General features: G+C 42.6%; 1 pseudogene; it reads left to right on the top strand.

Annotated features, from left to right (window-relative positions):
* The window catches only part of LOC128705972 (CDP-diacylglycerol--glycerol-3-phosphate 3-phosphatidyltransferase, mitochondrial-like), a 111,072-nt pseudogene that overhangs the window by 81,021 nt on the left and 15,512 nt on the right, over positions 1-14,539 (top strand).

Genomic DNA, 14,539 nt, shown 5'->3' with positions numbered 1-14,539 from the left:
TTAGGGACGTGTTTCCATAAGACACCTGTTGTCCCTGTCCCTGTTCACCCATCAGTTTAAAATGGGTACCTGGGTGTTAGTGGACTGGTGTGGGTCACATCCTGGGTGTTAGTGGACTGGTGTGGGTCACATTCTGGGTGTTAGTGGACTGGTGTGGGGTCACATCCTGGGTGTTAGTGGACTGGTGTGGGTCACATCCTGGGTGTTCTTGGACTTCTGTGGGTCACATCCTGGGTGTTCTTGGACTGGTGTGGGTCACATTCTGGGTGTTATTGGACTGGTGTGGGTCACATCCTGGGTGTTATTGGGCTGGTGTGGGTCACATCCTGGGTGTTAGTGGACTGGTGTGGGTCACATCCTGGGTGTTAGTGGACCAGTGTGGGTCACATCCTGGGTGTTAGTGGACTGGTGTGGGTCACATCCTGGGACAAAATTAACCTTATTTGTGGGAAATGCTCAGCATAAGTGGCTTTCTATACAATAGTATGTCATTGATGTCAGCTATGGTCTGTATACCTTGTACATGTACTGGTAGAAATAATATTTAATATCTAAACTATAATATCTAAACTATTTAGAGCACCTCAAAGGACTCTGAATTTATTTTCTAACACGAAGATAGAGGGGTATCATATATTCTATGTAAGATAAATATTATGCCAGATACCTGGCTTACACACTAAAATAACTAATTGGTGTATGAGATGTCAGAGGAAGTGAAATGTAAAAGGTACCTTAAATACAATTAAAGAGTGAATCGTGTCAACATTCACGCTCCATTCATTCACCAAGGTTTTTAATGCCATGGTGGCTGCTGGGGATTGTGCCTTAAATATTTTGTTCAATTTTTAAGCAACTCGTGTTGCAAGATGATGATCTTGCTACTGAATGTTATGGAGGATTTCATTAGTTCACTTTACTCTGATCTCCAGGGATCCAGGGATGATCTTACACACAAACAATGATGACCAAGTCATCCTGACTCTCACTTTCATACTTAGTTATGTATATTATCTAAAATTAGGTTTAATTAACAACTATCCATTAATAAACAGAAAGGTTCAGGCGGGGATCGAACCGCTGTCCTCACATTTACAGTCTGACACTCTACCGACTGAGCTAACCAAGAAAATTAATTAGAAGAATTCAGAAGTAATTGTAATTGTATTACAGTACACCACAACGGTGCACAATACAGCTGTGTTATCCGTTGTGTTACCTTCAGTGTTATCTGCTATATTGGAATCAGCACATCATTCTTGATAAAGGACCCCAATGGAAATAAGTCACTCTGTCTGACTTTTTTGGGTTATCCTAGATTCTGTACATATATGCTGCTATGTATGATAATTCTATGCAACTGTATTTGTGTATACCTGAATAAACTTACTTAACTTACTTACTTAACCAACGTCATGACGCTCTCTTTATCTGATAATTCAGACCTTCATCATTTTCTGGGGTGGGGCTGAGGGCATCTCACTGTCCAGTTGACGTTTCACAGATGAATCAGTCTTCCTTATTTCAACCAGATGACTTTTAATCACTTCCCTCAACACACTATCTTGGAAATTGTGGCAGGAAGTATCTATATCATTCTTGAATTCAGTCAGCATTGACCTGACCATGTTGACTGCCTTAACATCTGAGAAATACTCCATTCTAATGCGGAACCAGCTGATGATATCCATGGAGTCGGTGAGCCCGGAGCTGACAACTATATCCATGAAGGCCAGAGCCTGGTATGTGCAGGTTCCACTGTGCTGTTGTACACAGCGGATAACCCGAAGCCTTGTGAAGCAACGGTTCATTTTGCAGTATTCTTTCATCACTTCGAGGGCGATCTGAGAACTGTCACCATCATAGAACAGTAAAGTGCCATCCAGACAGGCATACACTGCAACACAGTGTGGTTCCTATCTTATTGCTACAATACGACCATGGCCTCTCTGTACAAGAGGCTGGAGAAGCAGCTCATCGCTGAAGCAGACTTTACACACATTACCGAATAGTCGAGGAGTGTTACTAACATTGGTTGTGATATCAACTGCATCCAATGGTCTGGTGGCCTCCAGGAGAGGGTGATAGATGTCAACATATTGGACGTCCATCCTCTTCCTTTAACTTACCAGTCTGCAAAGAAAGCTGGGAACTAGCGGGGCTCGAACCCGCGACGCTTGAGTCTTATAACTCTTAGAGGGATACGCTAACCACTGGGCCAGCGGGGGTACAATCAAATATATGCAACTAAACATATTTATACCCCACAAGAATGTTTGCATAGGTACCTCATAGTGACAGTTATAATGTTGTGTATTATATAGTGACAGTGTAATGTGTTATATAGATAGTGACAATGTACTGTGTTATATAGTGATAATGTAGTGTTTTGTAGTGCAGTGTTTAGTGTTGTGTAGTGCGGTGTTTTGTAGTGTAGTGTAGTGTAGTGTATTGGTCACAAACATCCATGGTTGTTATGGAGGGCATTTCTTCAGATTAAGTCAGTTTTGTCCCGGGATGCGACCCACACCAGTTGAATAACGCCCAGGTACCCATTTTTCTAATTGGGAAGAAACAACCGATGTAAAGAAACATGTTTCTACCTTTGTCAGAACTCGAACCTGGACCCTCTCAGTGAAGCGAGAGCTTTATCCACCAGGCCAGAGAGCTTTATCTACCAGGCCAGAGAGCTTTATCCACCAGGCCAGAGAGCTTTATCCACCAGGCCAGAGAGCTTTATCCACCAGGCCAGAGAGCTTTATCTACCAGGCCAGAGAGCTTTATCCACCAGGCCAGAGAGCTTTGTCCACCAGGCCAGAGAGCTTTATCCACCAGGCCAGAGAGCTTTATCCACCAGGCCAGAGAGCTTTATCCACCATGCCAGAGAGCTTTATCCACCAGGCCAGAGAGCTTTATCCACCAGGCCAGAGTGGCCTGGTGGCTAAAGCTCCCGCTTCACACACGGAGGGCCCGGGTTCGATTCCCGGCGGGTGGAAACATTTCGACACGTTTCCTTACACCTGTTGTCCTGTTCACCTAGCAGCAAATAGGTACCTGGGTGTTAGTCGACTGGTGTGGGTCGCATCCTGGGGGACAAGATTAAGGACCCCAATGGAAATAAGTTAGACAGTCCTCGATGACGCACTGACTTTCTTGGGTTATCCTGGGTGGCTAACCCTCCGGGGTTAAAAATCCGAACGAAATCTTATCTTATCTTATCCACCAGGCCACGGGGCACCTAAACAAGAGATGTGATAAAGCTAATGGAGCAGGAAGAGTGACCTAGTAGCGACCAGTGGGGCCAGGAGCTGTGACTCGACTCGTGCAACCACAATAGGTGAGTACAGACTCACTATGGCCATCACACATCATCTACTCTACCTTCCTCAACTCTACTCTCCACTCTTCTACATACTTATAATTATATTTTATTCCCTCTTCCTACTTTATACAAAATATTTTATCAAATTAAACAATAATAATATTTACACCAGGACATTTATACCAGCGAATTTATATTTTAATTTTACATCTGCTTCTCATTACGTCGCTTTTCTACTGAAAAATTATACTTGTATTTTTAATAAAATTTAATACAAAAGTATTTATTGTATATAATATATAAATTAGGATAATTAATGTAGATAATATATATAAAAAGCACAAAGGGCGTAACAGCTATTACAGCTTCTGAGTTTGTCTTAGACATCTTGAAGTTATTATAAGTATCAAACAAACACTAATTACACGGGTATTTTATGGTCATAATATAAATATATAATGTTGGTTTATAACATTACGCAAATTCTTTAGTTATTTTTGTATATTAGTTGGATAATTTTAATATTTATGTGTTTGTGGGTAGACGACTATAAGGATATTGTAAGTAAAAGTTTGTTTACGTTGAGAAGACTACTTGTACACTCGTAGTCTGACATTATTTATAATAATTTTCTTCATAATTATAAGTTATTGTTGGTCCATCCTTGAGAGGTTCCTTGATGCTGGTTAGGCTCTAGCTCTAGGGTCCTCTCAAGGTTCCTTGATGATGGTTAGGCTCTAGATCTAGGGTCCTCTCAAGGTCCCTTCATGATGGTTAGGCTCTAGCTCTAGGGTCCTCTCAAGGTTCCTTGATGATGGTTAGGCTCTAGCTCTAGGGTCCTCTCAAGGTTCCTTGATGATGGTTAGGCTCTAGCTCTAGGGTCCTCTAAAAGGTTCCTTGATGATGGTTAGGCTCTAGCTCTAGGGTCCTCTCAAGGTGCCTTGATGATGGTTAGGCTCTAGCTCTAGGGTCCTCTCAAGGAAGGTTCCTTGATGATGGTTAGGCTCTAGCTCTAGGGTCCTCTCAAGGAAGCCTTGATGATGGTTAGGCTCTAGCTCTAGGGTCCTCTCAAGGTGCCTTGATGATGGTTAGGCTCTAAATCTAGGGTCCTCTCAAGGTTCCTTGATGATGGTTAGGCTCTAGCTCTAGAGTCCTCTCAAGGAAGGTTCCTTGATGATAGGCTCTAGCTCTAGGGTTCTCTCAAGGAAGGTTCCTTGATGGTGGTTAGGTTCTAGCTCTAGGGTCCTCTCAAGGAAGGTTCCTTGATGATGGTCAGACTCTAGCTCTAGGGTCTTCTTGAGGAAGGTTCCTTGATGATGGTCAGGCTCTACCTCTAGGGTCCTCTCAAGGAAGGTTCCTTGATGATGGTTAGGTTCTAGCTCTTGGGTCCTCAAGAAAGGTTCCTTGATGCTGGTTAGGTTCTAGCTCTAGGGTTCTCAAGGAAGGTTCCTTGATGCTGGTTAGGTTCTAGCTCTAGGGTCCTCTCAAGGAAGGTTCCTTGATGCTGGTTAGGTTCTAGATCTAGGGTCCCCTCAAGAAAGGTTCCTTGATGCTAGTTAGGTTCTAGCTCTAGGGTCCTCTCAAGGAAGGTTCCTTGATGCTGGTTAGGTTCTAGCTCTAGGGACCTCCCAAGGAAGGTTCCTTGATGCTGGTTAGGTTCTAGCTCTAGGGTCCTCTGTAGGAAGGTTCCTTGATGCTGGTTAGGTTCTAGCTCTAGGGTACTCTCAAGGAAGGTTCCTTGATACTGGTTAGGTTCTAGCTCTAGGGTCCTCTCAAGGAAGGTTCCTTGATGCTGGTTAGGTTCTAGATCTAGGGTCCCCTCAAGAAAGGTTCCTTGATGCTAGTTAGGTTCTAGCTCTAGGGACCTCCCAAGGAAGGTTCCTTGATGCTGGTTAGGTTCTAGCTCTAGGGTCCTCTGTAGGAAGGTTCCTTGATGCTGGTTAGGTTCTAGCTCTAGGGTACTCTCAAGGAAGGTTCCTTGATACTGGTTAGGTTCTAGCTCTAGGGTCCTCTCAAGGAAGGTTCCTTGATGCTGGTTAGGTTCTGGCTCTAGGGTCCTCTCAAGGAAGGTTCCTTGATGCTGGTTAGGTTCTGGCTCTAGGGTCCTCTCAAGGAAGGTTCCTTGATGCTGGTTAGGCTCTAGCTCTAGGGTCCTCTCAAGGAAGGTTCCTAGATGCTGGTTAGGCTCTAGCTCTAGGGTCCTCTCAAGGAAGGTTCCTTGATGCTGGTTGGGCTCTAGCTCTAGGGTCCTCTCAAGGAAGGTTCCTTGATGCTGGTTAGGTTCTAGCTCTAGGGTCCCCTCAAGGAAGGTTTCTTGATGGTCAAGCTCTAGCTCTAGGTTCCTCTCAAGGAAGGTATGTTGATGCTGGTTAGGCTCTAGCTCTAGGGTCCTCTCAAGGAAGGTTCCTTGATGATGGTTTGGTTCTAGCTCTATTGCCCTCTCAAGGAAGGTTCCTTGATGCTTTTCAGGCTCTAGCTCTAGGGTCCTCTCAATGAAGGTACCTTGATGCTGGTTAGGCTCTAGCTCTAGGGTCCTCTCAAGGAATGTTCCATGATGCTGGTTAGGTTCTAGCTCTAGGGTCATCTCAAGGAAGGTTCCTTGATGCTGGTTAGGCTCTAGCTCAAGGGTCCCCTCAAGGAAGGTTCCTTGATGCTGGTTAGGCTGTAGCTCTAGGGACCCCCTCAAGGAAGGTTCCTAGATGCTGGTTAGGCTCTAGCTCTAGGGTCCTCTCAAGGAAGGTTCCTTGATGCTGGTTGGGCTCTAGTTCTAGGGTCCTCTCAAGGAATGTTCCTTGATGCTGGTTAGGTTCTAGCTCTAGGGTCCCCTCAAGGAAGGTTCCTTGATAGTCAAGCTCTAGCTCTAGGGTCCTCTCAAGGAAGGTACCTTGATGCTGGTTAGGCTCTAGCTCTAGGGTCCTCTCAAGGAAGGTTCCTTGATGATGGTTAGGTTCTAGCTCTAGGGTCTTCTCAAGGAAGGTACCTTGATAGGGTTAGGCCCTAGCTCTAGGGTCCTCTCAAGGAAGGTACCTTGATGCTGGTTAGGCTCTAGCTCTAGGGTTCTCTCAAGGAAGGTTCCTTGATGATGGTTAGGTTCTAGCTCTAGGGTCTTCTCAAGGAAGGCACCTTGATAGGGTTAGGCCCTAGCTCTAGGGTCCTCTCAAGGAAGGTTCCTTGATGCTGGTTAGGTTCTAGCTCTAGGGTCATCCCAAGGAAGGTTCCTTGATGCTGGTCAGGCTCTAGCTCAAGGGTCCCCTCAATGAAGGTTCCTTGATGCTGGTCAGGCTCTAGCTCTAGGGTCCTCTCAAAGAAGGTTCCTTGATGCTGGTTAGGCTCTAGCTCTATAGTCCTCTCAAGGAAGGTTCCTTGATGCTGGTCAGGCTCTAGATCTAGGGACCCCTCAAGGAAGGTTCCTTGATGCTGGTTAGGTTCTACCTCTAGGGTCCCCTCAAGGAAGGTTCCTTGATGCTGGTTAGGCTTTAGATCTAGGGACCCCTTAAAGAAGGTTCCTTGATGCTGGTCAGGCTCTAGATCTAGGGGACCCCTCAAGGAAGGTTCTTTGATGCTGGTCAGGCTCTAGCTCTAGGGTCCCTTCAAGGAAAGTTCCTCCTGGGTGTCATCTCTACTCCTGTTACTCTCTTATTTTGCTGTTTTATTGGCGATTTTCACCTTATTATTGCCTTTTTGGGGGTGGGTACCTTGATCTCGCAGAGGGGCTCTTGATCCAAGGGATTTGGGCTGTGGGTCTCTGGTTAGGCTGAGCATTTCGGGGAAATTAGGTTAATTTTGTCCCCCCAGGATGCAACCCACACCAGTCAGCTAACACTCAGGTACCTACTTACTGCTAGGTGAACAGTGACAGCAGGTGTAACAAATAACTAAAAAAGGCACAATACCGTGACAGGAACGATACACAAATAACCCGCACATAAAAGAGAGAAGCTTACCTGGAGTTTACCTGGAGAGAGTTCCAGGGGTCAACGCCCCCGCGGCCCGGTCTGTGACAAGGCCTCCTGGTGGATCAGAGCCTGATCAACCAGGCTGTTGCTGCTGGCTGCACGCAAACCAACGTACGAGCCACAGCCCGGCTGATCAGGAACTGACTTTAGGTGCTTGTCCAGTGCCAGCTTGAAGACTGCCAGGGGTCTGTTGGTAATCCCCCTTATGTGTGCTGGGAGGCAGTTGAACAGTCTCAGGCCCCTGACACTTATTGTATGGTCTCTTAGCGTGCTAGTGACACCCCTGCTTTTCATTTGGGGGATGGTGCATCGTCTGCCAAGTCTTTTGCTTTCGTAGTGAGTGATTTTCGTGTGCAAGTTCGGTACTAGTCCCTCTAGGATTTTCCAGGTGTATATAATCATGTATCTCTCCCTCCTGCGTTCCAGGGAATACAGGTTTAGGAACCTCAAGCGCTCCCAGTAATTGAGGTGTTTTATCTCCGTTATGCGCACCGTGAAAGTTCTCTGTACATTTTCTAGGTCAGCAATTTCACCTGCCTTGAAAGGTGCTGTTAGTGTGCAGCAATATTCCAACCTAGATAGAACAAGTGACCTGAAGAGTGTCATCATGGGCTTGGCCTCCCTAGTTTTGAAGGTTCTCATTATCCATCCTGTCATTTTGCTAGCAGATGCGATTGATACAATGTTTTGTCCTTGAAGGTGAGATCCTCCGACATGATCACTCCCAGGTCTTTGACGTTGGTGTTTCACTCTATTTTGTGGCCAGAATTTGTTTTGTACTCTGATGAAGATTTAATTTCCTCATGTTTACCATATCTGAGTAATTGAAATTTCTCATCGTTGAACTTCATATTGTTTTCTGCAGCCCACTGAAAGATTTGGTTGATGTCCGCCTGGAGCCTTGCAGTGTCTGCAATGGAAGACACTGTCATGCAGATTCAGGTGTCATCTGCAAAGGAAGACACAGTGCTGTGGCTGACATCCTTGTCTATGTCGGATATGAGGATGAGGAACAAGATGGGAGCGAGTACTGTGCCTTGTGGAACAGAGCTTTTCACCGTAGCTGCCTCGGACTTTACTCTGTTGACTACTACTCTCTGTGTTCTGTTAGTGAGGAAATTATAGATCCATCGACCGACTTTTCCTGTTATTCCTTTAGCACACATTTTGTGCGCTATTACGCCATGGTCACACTTGTCGAAGGCTTTTGCAAAGTCTGTATATATTACATCTGCATTCTTTTTGTCTTCTAGTGCATTTAGGACCTTGTCGTAGTGATCCAATAGTTGAGACAGACAGGAGCGACCTGTTCTAAACCCATGTTGCCCTGGGTTGTGTAACTGATGTTCAATCTGTCAGACACTGCAACACAAGGGTATCTTGGTACAGACCTGCAATCAACTTCGACAACTTCCACTAGTGAGAGCGGCTGGATTTGAGAGGGACCTGACCTCTCAACATCTGAGTTCTTACCTCTTCTAGTGACCTACGTCTCACCTCTTGGCAATATATATGGCTCCATCCTGTCACTTCATCTCCATATTGTTTCATACTATGGAACAATGCTCTTCTCCAGACTGAGGGACTGACCACCTCAAAACTTTAAGGGTGATGGACTGATTACATCGTCTTCAAGTATCTTCTGCTTCTATCAACTTTTCTGTACTTGACTGAAGAAGCCTACTGTGTAGGCAAAACGTTTCATAATAAAGATACCTTACTGTTGCATATGTGTCTTACCTAACTACCTACTTACTGCTAGGTGAACAGTGACAGCAGGTGTAAGGTGACTAACATGCAGGTACCTGCTTACTGCTAGGTGAACAGTGACAGCAGGTGTAAGGTGACTAACACTCAGGTACCTACTTACTGCTAGGTGAACAGTGACAGCAGGTGTAAGGTGACTAACATGCAGGTACCTACTTACTGCTAGGTGAACAGTGACAGCAGGTGTAAGGTGACTAGCATGCAGGTGCCTACTTACTGCTAGGTGAACAGGGACAGTAGGTGTAAGGTGACTAACACTCAGGTACCTACTTACTGCTAGGTGAACAGTGACAACAGGTGTAAGATGACTAACACGCAGGTACCTACTTACTGCTAGGTGAACAGTGATAGCAGGTGTAAGGTGACTAATGTGCAGGTACCTACTTACTGCTAGGTAAACAGTGACAGCAGGTGTAAGGTGACTAACACCCAGGCACCTACTTACTGCTAGGTGAACAGGGACAGCAGGTGTAAGGTGACTAACACCCAGGTACCTACTTACTGCAAGGTGAAATTGGACAGCAGGTGTCTTAAGGAAACACATCCTAATGTTTCCACCCGTTCTGGGGATCGAACCACGGACCTCAGTGTGTGAGCTGAGTGCGCTACCAACCCAGCCACAGGACATGTAAACTACTAGTCAGCACAGTATGACCCTTGTGGGTTTAGCACTTAGTTCTGATTGTAATAATAATAATATGAGTAAACTACTTTATTTTTGTACTGCACGTGGCTTGGTTAGCAGCGCACTCACCTCACACATTGAGTGTCTGGGGTTCAATCCCCAGCATGGGTGGAAACATTACATATGTTCCTTTACACCTGTTGTCCCTGTTCACCTAGCAAGCAAGTAGGTATATGGGTGTCAGTAGACTGGTGTGGGTGGCATCCTGAGGGACAAGATTGAAGGACCACAATGGAAATAAGACAGACAGTCATTGATGCCGCACTGACTTTCTTGGGTTATCCTAGATGGCTAACCCTCCCTAACCTGGGTTAAAAATCAGAACAAATCTTTTCTTAAAGTGGAATCTCTTACTGTCAAGGACCCGAATGGAAATATGTCACTTCGATTTTTTTTTTTTTTTTTGAGTTATCCTAGATAATTTACACTGTGTATGATAATTGTGCTTATGTGTAGCTGCCCCTAAATAAACTTACTTGCATTTCAGAAAATTGGTGTGGCCAAGTTGTCAAGTACTGAGAACCTTGATTAACTGTTCTGCGACTCAAGTTTTGGACACCGCCCCCACTACTTAACTTGGTAAGGGAAGGGCACAACGCCAGGCCCCTGCACCGTTCTTCCCTGTCAGCTCCACTTCACTAGCAAGGGAAGCCATGAAGTCAATACCACAATGCCCAACACTGCCCCAAAATCTTCAGTGGCTGCTGCAACACTGGCCAGTTTTACCCATCAGTGGTTCAAAGGTAATGAGAAATAGCTATTTGCCTTTCCCTGTTCTCTGTGGAGTAAGTTTTCTTGACAACTTGGGCTCAGGAAATATACAGTCAGCCTCACTTATATCGCAGGTTAGGTTCCAGGTTACTGCTGTATAGCAAAAATTGTTGTAAAATGAAACAGCCTTTTTTCACTTTCAAATGCATATAAAAGTGTGATACACTATCATATATTAAGTGAACAATAGAGCTAGACCTAAAAAAAATGCATATACAGTACACACATTACTCACCTTAAAATATTTTCACCCTTAGCTTATAGTGAGTGGTGAATACATTTATTGTAGGAAGTCTCAATAAATGAAGAATGGGTATAGCTGAAAACTGCTGTGTTAGTGAAACACCATAAAGTGAAGCGCTGTAAAGCGGGGTTTGTCTGTAATATTATATCATGAGATAAAATAGACGTGTGTAACTAGACATTTTATTGCAGCAACGTTTCACTCTCCAGGAGTTTTGTCAATTAACTTTTATTATAATCATGTTGTATCTTGCTTTGTGAGTCGCACAATTAATAATTATGTACAGTATTCAGATAACCCGTACATAGGAGAAAGAAACTTAAGATGACGTTTCAGTCTGACTTGGACCATTAGCTACTTAATGGTCCAAGTTGTACCCAAACATTGTCATAAGTGTCTTTCTCCTATGAGCAGGTTATTTGTGTATTGATTCAGTTATGGTATTGTGCATTTTATTCTTTATAGGTGCATTCTCTGTTTTTATCATGGTAGATCAAAAAGTTTTAGATAAAAAAATTTTCATCCATTATTTTTCTTGACAAAAATAAACATAACCATATTGAATATTATTCAATGGATACCTCTGGACATGATCATCAGGCCTATTGAGGCACTTATCCCAATGTGTCACCAGTGTGTCTATGCTGTCTGTGTAGAATTCTGTTGGCCAATTATGTAGCCATCACTGAATATCTGTCATCACATCATGTGTGAAAACACTGTCCTCTTAGGAACTTTCTCAGGGTCCTGAACACATGGAAACCATTAGGGGCAAAATCAGGGTTGTTATTGAATTTTTTACAGAAAAAATACTGGATGGAAAGACTTTTTGTTCTACCCTGCATAGATTTATTCCCCCCGAAAATAATCAGTTATTTCTTGGCAGGTACGAGTGATTACCAACCCCAATGAATTTTATAGAGAACTTCTCAATAAGGTCAAGAATGCACCACATTGCATATGTTTATCTTCACTATATCTTGGTACCAGAAAACTTGAGAAAGATTTGGTGAGTATGAACAGCTTTGCCAGTGACTCATTTGTTACATACTGGTACTGTACTGGTTGAGCAGTTATGTGTTTGTGAGACAGTTGTGGTCATTTAGTTTCAAGAGCCAATAATACACAACTGTAACACATTACAGTATATTATGGTTCTATGATGTCCAGTGTTGAAAAGTGTCATTTAGGTAATTCTTTGGCTCTGGTTGGTAATATGTCACTCTGGATTAATTGCTTTGCCTATTGTAAATAATGCATAACCACTTAACTTTTTTGCAAACATACCTTACTAAATAATGAAGTATAATTTTTGTGACTTAATTTATGATTGCATAAATAACCTGTTATGACTGCAACTAGATGTAAATATGTTCATTACCTCTATAACTTGTTTATCTATCAAAACTTTGTGGCCCAGTTTCCGGACCCATTATGTACCTCTGTAATCTTTTGACTACCACCCACACCATGGGTATGAGGGTCATAATAAACATATTAAACTAAAATGTTAGTTCTGATGCTCTGCTGCCATATTAAATAAGTTTTTGAGAAATTAAATATATGAAACCCCTGCTAAATAAATATCAGTGTTTCTCAGTGTGTTATTGGAGGGCCTTTAAATATTTATCCAAGAATTACTCATATTTATAAAAAGCTACATTATGGCCGGTGTGTTGAAAGAAAGAAAGAAAGCTACATAATACTGTACTTGTTTTAAAAATTCACTTTGAAATACGTGCTGAGCTACACATAGAGACTGTCATTCTATTTTGTAACCCAAATACTGTACCTTCCTTCACTGAACTTCAGTAGGAGTTTTGCATATTTCTTATTTGCTTCTTTGTTCAATTATTTTTTGCAGGTAATGGCCATGAGCAACCGTGCTGCCATTTGTAAGGACCTTCGTGTCCACTGGCTCTTAGGCTACACCAGAGGTTCACACGGTGACTTTAATTCGCGAAAGATGCTGCAGCCTCTCATCTCCAGACACCCAGATACATTTACAGTAATTAAAATTACTTTCGCCAAGAAATAGTTGACAAATATTTTTAAAAGACTTGCCACTGATATCTTAAATACTTCTCTTGGCAATAGATTGTACCATATTGTATGTGTATATTACTGTATTATAGGGTGTATTGAACCATATTGTATTATAGGGTCTCTTGTACCATATTGTATATATTACTGTATTATATGGTGTCATCCTCTAATAATGGGCTCTGTTGAATTTACTAATTTCCTTTCAGTAGTAGAATTTTATTTTCTGATTTGTAATGTTGAGCAATAAGAATATTATCTGTAATTCGGTAATAATATTCCAATTTTAACATGTAATGTTGGTAGCATAATGAAGATGAGTCACTGGAAAAGGAGAAAACCCATGTGGAAACATAGATGTTGCAGGTCTCTTAAGTGAGGGGGCCCAGTTAAGGGCTGAAATGTCTAAGCCCATCTTGTTATGTTGTTTTGTTTTTTTACATTGCATATTGTGGACATCTCCAAGTGGTTTTTCCATATCCTTAGGTTAAGGTATATATCATAAACTTGTTTCAACAGGTGTCACTGTGTCACACACCAGACCTCCGTGGCATTCTAAAATGGATAATGCCACAGTGCTGGAATGAAACAATCGGCCTTCAACACATGAGCTTTACGTGTTTGATGACTCACTTGTTATATCTGGGTAAGGACTCTAATTTAAAGAAGATAAACATTTAACATATAATTACTTTTGCATTGTATTTTATTGTCTTGTTTGAATTATGGGATGTTTTTTATTCTATAATGTATGTATCAGAATCATAATTGTAAAAAGCATTATATAGATGAGTGAAGCTACTTATACAAAATAATACATGTACAGATATCCCTTAATTTATGCAGTAGATGCAATCCCAACCCATGGCACTTAATGTGAAATTTTATGTAAATTGAACCTAACAGTGTATACAGCACACGGACACATTCCGAGACTGCTCATTCCACATCCCTTTACTATTTACCAGAAAAATCTGAGCTTACCACACATTCACCAAATGATCATTCTTCTTTCAACAAACTGGCCGTATCCCACCGAGGCAGGGTGGCCCAAAAATTTCTCTTTTTCTTCTTCTTTCAACAAAAGCCATATCCCACCGTGGCCCAAAAATAAAAAAAGTTTCTCTTTTTAAATTTAGTAATTTATACAGAAGAAGGGGTTACTAGCCCCTTGCTCCTGGCACTTTAGTTGCTTCTTATGACATGCATGGCTTATGGAGGAAGAATTCTATTCCACATCCCCATGGAGATAAGAGGAAATAAACAAGAACTAGTAAGAAAATAGGAGAAAACCCAGAGGGGTGTGTATATATATGCTTGTACATGTATGTGTAGTATGACCTAAGTGTCAGTAGAAGTAGCTAGACATACCTGAAATCTTGCACGTTTATGAGGCAGAGAAAAGACACCAGAGATCCTACCATCATGTAAAACAATTACAGGCTTCCTTTTTACACTCACTTAGCAGGATGGTAGTTCCTCCCTGGGCAGCTGCTGTCTGCCAAGGCCAAATGATCACATCCAAAAAAAAAAATGAACTTGGTATAAAATAAATGAGGAAAAATCTAAAATTCATTCATGCTGCATCTCTTTACTCACTCTCTTCTAGCACTAGCCAAGCATCCTGCCTAGAGTGAAACCTGCAGGTTATGAGTCTGTAAATGTAGATCTCTCTTCTCTTTCCACCCTCCTCCTACCCATAGTCCTGACTTCATGTCATTTCAGTCTAAGCTCGTCAACTATAAGAAAGA

Source organism: Cherax quadricarinatus, unplaced genomic scaffold, assembly GCF_038502225.1.
Source record: "Cherax quadricarinatus isolate ZL_2023a unplaced genomic scaffold, ASM3850222v1 Contig154, whole genome shotgun sequence".
NCBI classification, from domain to species: domain Eukaryota; kingdom Metazoa; phylum Arthropoda; class Malacostraca; order Decapoda; family Parastacidae; genus Cherax; species Cherax quadricarinatus.
The sequence above is the reverse complement of the archived record's forward strand: the minus strand, read 5'-3'. Positions and strand labels throughout refer to the sequence as shown.